Source organism: Homarus americanus, unplaced genomic scaffold (genome assembly GCF_018991925.1).
Source record: "Homarus americanus isolate GMGI-L3 unplaced genomic scaffold, GMGI_Hamer_2.0 scaffold58938, whole genome shotgun sequence".
Lineage (NCBI taxonomy): Eukaryota > Metazoa > Arthropoda > Malacostraca > Decapoda > Nephropidae > Homarus > Homarus americanus.
This window is the reverse complement of record NW_024747851.1, coordinates 56,974-64,332: the sequence shown is the minus strand read 5'-3', so window position 1 is coordinate 64,332 and position 7,359 is coordinate 56,974.

The following is a 7,359-nucleotide window of genomic DNA, read 5'->3' as shown; positions in this document are numbered from 1 at the left end:
TCACCACCACCACCACACACATCCACCACCACACTACCACACACACACCACCACCACACTACCACACATCACCACCACCACACTGCCACACACATCACCACCACCACACTACCACATTCATCACCACCACCACACTTATCATCACCACCACCACATCACCACCACACTACCACACACACATCACCACCACCACACTCACCACCAGTCAGCAGTGATTTAGTTCATTCATCATTATATCATTCAACAATATTATATCGATGTAGTGAAGTTCTCTCTCGCTCAGCGTGATATTGGTTGAATCAAGTGAACATGTATCTAACTTTCATCATCATCATCATCATCATCATAATCATCATCAATATTATTATTATTATCGTCATCATCTGTTAGGATTATTATTATTAACAGTCTTCTTCTTATTATTATTATTATTATTATTATTATTGTTATTATTATTATTATTATTATTATTATTATTATTATTGTTTTTATATTATTATTATTATTATTGTTTTTTTTTTATTTGTTGATGTGAAAAACAAATGCCAGTGGACATGTGTACAAACACGTCAGTTGTAGTGTGTATAGAAATGAGAATGTCCCCATACCCTCACATCCCCTCCTCTCCCCTTCCCCCTCCCATGTCTCCTACCCAGCTTCCCTCCCTTCTACCCTCACTTCCCGTCTCTTCCCTCTCCTCTCTCCCCTTTCCCTCCCTCCTTCCTTTCCCCCTCCCCTCCCCATGTCAAACGTACCTGCTTTGTTATATGGCTTGCCCCCTTGCCTCTTGTCAGTGGGGCAGCTTAGGCAGGCTTTAGAAACAAAAGAAACGTGAAACCCATTGTGCAGAGCAGAGTGGAAACTACCCTGGGTGAGAAGGGCCCATGTCATAACACCGTGCATGTGGTGTTGACACGTTAGTCGGGGACACGTGGGTGGAATGGGAGCACGTGGTGAGATGGGACACTGTTGGCCTCCAGGTAGTGGTGAGATAGGGGTTTGTGGTTTGTATAGTGCTAACAGTTTGCTCCTGGTATAGTGGTGTAGCTTCAGTGGTGGGATGCTGGCTTGTATGTCTGGCCTCCAGGTATAGTGGTGAGATGTAGCTGTCCTCCAGGTATAGTGGTGGAATAGCTGTCCTCCAGGTATAGTGGTGGAATGGCTGGCCTCAAGTATAGTAGTGGAGATGGCTGTCCTCAGGGTTTTTAGTATAGTGTAGAATAGCTGGCCTCCAGGTATACATCATCTACATGGAAGTAAGGCAAAAAAAAAATACAAATTTACGAGTTGAAAATCCATTAAAAGTTCTTTACCTTCTTCCCCAAAAATCTAATCACACTCAACCCCTTACACGTATCACCTCACCCCTGATACTCATACCCCCTCACACCTCACCCCTGATACCCATACCCCCTCACACCTCACCCCTGATACTCTCCTCCCCTCACTACCCTGATACTCATACCCCTCTCACCTGATACTCAACCCCCTCACACTTCATCCATGATACTCATACCCCTCACACCTCACCCCTGATACTCATACCCCCTCACACCTCACCCTGATACTCATACCCCTCACACCTCACCCCTGATACCATACCCCTCACACCTCACCCCTGATACTCATACCCCTCACACCTCACCCCTGATACTCATACCCCCTCACACTTCATCCATGATACTCATACCCTCACACTCACCCCTGATACTTACACCCTCACACCTCACCCCTGATACTCATACTCCCTCACACCTAACCCCTGATACTCATACCTCACACCTCACCCCTGATACTCATACCCCCTCACACCTCACCCCTGATACTCATACCTCACACCTCACCCTGATACTCATACCCCCTCACACCTCACCCCTGATACTCATACCTCACACTTCACCCTGATACTCATACCCCCACACCTCACCCTGATACTCATATCCCTCACACTTCACCCCTGATACTCATACCCCCTCACACCTCACCCCTGATACTCATACCCCTCACACTCCCTCACATCACCCCTTCTCCCCCCTGATACTCACCCACATACCTCACCCATCACACTTATCCCTCACACCTCTCACCACCTCACTCATACCCACCTCACACTCATCCCTCACACGACACACTCACATCTTTCACCACACACACACACACACTTACACCCCTGACGCCTTTCCACACACACCTCACCCCTCACCCCTCACACCTCACACTTGGTTCTTCTTCCTCTCTCATTTTTCCTCGACGGGGGAGGGGGGAGGGAGGTGAATAGTGATCGGAATGAAAGAAAGGAAATAAAAGAGGCTCTATCTTGCAGGATCCAGCCAGGCTTAAAATAGAAAATAAGAGAATGGAGGGGAAGGGTTTGTTACAGGAGCCGAGGCCGAAAACTTGCTGCCCCTGGTGTGTGCAGCCATGAAATCGGAAAACCTGAACATTTTCCTGCTATGAATTTCTGAGGGCAAGTGAAAAATGGGTGTGTGTGTTTTTTTGGTTGTTTGTTTTTGGTGGTGGTGGGGTGGTTGGTGGTGGTGGAGTGGGGTGGTTGGTGGTGGTGGTGGTGGGTGGTTGTTGGTGGGGGGGTGTTGGTGGTGGGGGTGGTTGGTGGTGGTGGTAGGTGATGGTTGGTGGTGGTGTAGTGGTTGGTGGTAGGTGGGTGGTTGGTGGTGGTGGGTGGTTGGTGGTAGGTGGGGTGGTTGGTGGTGGTGTATGGTGGTTGTTGGTGGGTGGTTGGTGGTATGAGTTGATGGGTGGAATTAGTTGACGTAAACACTTGCGACATACAACATACACTCTCCCCAAACCACAACCACAACCACAATCAGACCCAAACACCACCACCATTAACAGCTGTCATCATCCCTACCACCACTACTACCACCACTACTTCCCAACCCACTCAGAACTACTACTACTATTTCTACTAGTCTCCTAACAGTACCACTACTACAAGCATCCTCACACACACACACACATACACACCTTGGAAGCTAACTGCCCTATGTTTGTGTGTGTGTGTGTGTGTGTGTGTGTGTGTCGGGACGTAATTACAGCATCAGTCACACAGTGAACGTCTTGGAGTGACGCCATTACAGTATTCATGAGAAGGGAAAATAGCCCCTACCCATCGTCCTCCCCCTCCTCTCCCCCCCCCTCCTTACACCCTCCTCTCTCCTCCTCACCTCTACAATGGCCGACAGAGAGCATAATAACAGGGTAGAGGCAACATCAACACTCTCGTCCATCTTGTGTTTCTACTCTTGTATTCCAATTTATGTTCAAAAGATTAAAACCATTCCATTTTTAGAGTGTCACTCTCCTCACCCCCACCCCGACACCAACCTCCCCATTTTCACTACTCTATTAAAACCATTCAGGAAAGGTTTAAACTTCGTGTGTGTGTGTGTGTGTGTGTGTGTGTGTGTGTGTGTGTGTGTGTGTGGTTTTAGTTTCTAGTAATGTGTCAACTCTAAAATATAAAAGAGAGAGAGAAAAAGATGGTGAAATAAAAGAAGTATTGTAGGTATACCAGTGGTGTGTGTGTGTGTGTGTGTGTGTGTGTGTGTGTGTGTGTGTGTGTGTGTGTGTGTGGTGACAGCAGCTGCGGGCACCAACACCAACCTCCAGCTGAGACTCACACCAGAGATGAACAGCTGATTGGCTATCCTACTCTCCTCCCTCACACCCACCCCTACCCAGTGAGCGAGAAGGGGGACACTCACGCTGCCCATTTTGTGTTTTTTATTTTCACGTCCGTTACGCAAATATTATCACCATCATCATTATTGTCCATCATATCATCATCCTAGCCTTTGTTTAACGATCATAGCATCAGATTAGCGATGAAGAGTTAAACGTGAGACATTAAGTTTTTAGTACGATAGTTTGGAGCCATATATCCAGATCTGGCGTGAAAATAATACAAAATGTGGCGGTTGTGATGACATAGAAGTGATGTTGACGGCAAGTGTGGAGGAGGAGGCAGCGGGAGTCTGGTGAGTATATTGTTATGTGAATATTCATGAGGGAGTTGGTGACCACGGCTATTTATCACTTGAGCAGCGGCTCGTGTATAGCTTCACCCGCCATTGGTCGAGTGGGGGAGCGTCACTCTGATTGGCTGAGAGCGAAAAATACCTGGGCCCGTGCAAGCGTTCGTGTCAGCATACTCTACTCACCTGGCTACCATCTTGCTCACCTAAGACAAGAATCTTCCCGTTCATTAAAAAAATATATATATTTAATTCTTTTCCTGTAGATATAATTTTATCCTTGGCTTAATTAATTACCTAAAGAAATCAAAGTTTCCCCATTTCCATTTTCTGACACAGTTTGTTGACTTCGGTGGAAATTGTAATTATTTATGTTTATTGAATTACAGGTATTTAATTCTGTTTTTATGATTAAATATGATGAAAAACTTTAAAATTTATCGTTTCTTCCCTATTTGGACCTTTTCTTCACCCATGGATCTCACAGCCGTCATCAACCCATGAGACAGATAGTACTGGGTCTCACAGCTGCCAGGAGTACTGAGAGATATTTCTCATCACAACTTAACATCAACATTTCACTCGTCATTGTTTTTCTTTCTGTGTAAAAATCAAGAAACAAGAAAAGGTTGATTTTCTTGTTCTCGAATCAAGGAAAATACCTGGACAGAACCTTCGACGCATCTTATTAATTACTAACCTTTCCTTCGCTGGATCACCTGAAGATTAGACAACCACTTCACAGCTTATGTGGGGGGGGTTAGGAGGGGTACAGTAGGTTGAGTGTTGGTTGGTAAGATTAGGGTGTGTTTTGAGTTTCTTAAGTCGCATATTATTATTATTATTATTACTATTATTATTATTCACTCAGTCAGTCAGCACATTATTAAATAAATTAGTCGAGAAATAGAAATATACTCAAAGGTGTCGTGTGTGTGTGTGTGTGTGTGTGTGTGTGTGTAGTGGTGACAACTTGCAGACGAGTACCGCGTTCAGCCTCCTCCACCCCCAGCAAGACGATCATTTTGGACTCTGTACCCACTGGCCTCCCTTCCTCCCTCCCTCCCTCCGTTTCCTCCATTACCTTACCTTCCATTCCTTCCCTTCCTCCTCCCTCCTTATCATATACCCTCCTTAACACTCTCCTTTTGTAACTTCCCTTCCTCCTTTTCCCTCCTCCTCCCTCCCTTCCTTCCTCCTTTATTCCCTCCCTCCCCTCCTTCCCTCCCTCCCTCCCCTACCTACCTTCCCTCTTTCCCCCAACATTTCCCAGGATTGATACCCACCACTAATCCTTGCTCTACCCAGCACGCACAGACACACACACACACACACACACACACACACACACACACAGATAGATACACAGACACTCACACACTCACACACACACACACACACACACAGACACACACACACACACACTCACACACACACACAAGGGATATACACACACAACAAAAATTTTATTGTAATATAGAGCCACAGTTCTCACATACACAAACTGTCCAAGAATTATGTTATATTTAATCTTTTTCTAAAACATTACAATACACAACATTATATGAGGATTCTTTGACATATGTTCCATCATTTGTGTTTAGTGAAATGTTTGGAAATATTTATACACACAGGTTTTTATAAATACATGTAAAATAGTGATGCAGGAATACATACAGTGATAAACATTTCAAAACGGACAATAGAATATAAAAATAAACACTTGTAAACATTAAAAGACAATAATAATTTAGAAGCATAAGCACAGTGATAAACAGTGCTATTCACAAACACACACACACACAGCCAGACACACACACACACACAGCCAGACACACACACACACACACACACACACACAGAGTAATGCTATAGTAAACATTTATATTATAATTAACTGTCAAAATTATTATGCCTCAAATGGCTGTACAGGTAATATATGTAACAATAATAATTAACAGTTTAAATCCCAGCCACCAGCCTTCCTACCTCCAGTACCTACCACCCCTACCACCACTTCCTACCAGTCCTACCACCACTACCTACCACCCTACCCACCACTACCTGCAGTCCCTACACCACCACTACCACCACCCTACCACCACCCTACCACCACCCCTACCTGCCAGTCCTACCACCTACCTACCATCCCTACCACCACTACCTACCAGTCCTACACCACCACCTACCACTACCACCACCACCTACCAGTCCTACCACTACCACCCCTACCCACCAGTCCTACACCACACACCTACCACCCACCACTACAGTCCTACCACCACTACCACCTACACACCTACCTAGTCCTACCTACCTACCAGTCCTACCACCACACCTACCAGTCCTATCACCTCCTACCCACCCATTACCACCACTACCTACCAGTCCTACCACCACTACCTACCACCTACCTACCACCCCTACCACCACTACCTACCACCCCTACCACCACTACCACCCACCAGTACCTACCCCTACCACCACACTACCACTACCAGTCCTACCACTACCTACCACCCCTACCACCACTACCTGCAGTCCTACCACCAGTACCTACCACCCCTACCACCACCACCTACCATCCCTACCACCACCTACCACCCCTACCACCACTACCACCCCTACCCACCTACCTACAGTCCCTACCACCACCACCACCCCTACCCACCCACCCCTACCTACCCAGTCCTTCCCACCACACCTACAGTCCTACCACCACTACCTACCAGTCCTACCACCACCACCTACCACCACCCCTACCTACCAGTCCCTACCACCACCACTACACCCTACCACCCTATCTACCAGTCCTACCACCACTACTACCAGTCCCTACCACCACCCACCTACCACCCCTACCACCCCTACCTACCAGTCCCACCACCACTACCACCAGGTCCACCACCTCTCCCTACCAGTCCCTACCACCACCTACCACCACTACCTACAGTCCCCCCAGCTACCATTACCCCCTTCCTCCCCTACCAGTCCCCCCACTTACCCCCCCCCTCCTACCAGTTCCCCAGCTACATTACCCCCTTCCTCTACCAGTCCCCCCAGCTTCCTGCATTCCCTCCCCATCTACCAGTCCCCCAGCTCATTCCCCCTTCCCTCCCTACCAGTCCCCCCAGCTACCATTACCCCCCTTCATCCCCCATACCTACCTCCAGTCCCCCAGCTACCATTCCCTTCCTCCCTACCAGTCCCCCAGCTACCATTACCCTCCTTCCCTCCCTCAGTCCCCCAGCTACCATTACCCCCCTTCCTCTACTAGTCCCCCAGCTACCATTACCCCCCTTCCTCCCTACCAGTCCCCCCCAGCTTCTCCTTCCCCCTTCCCTCTACCAGTTCCCCCTTC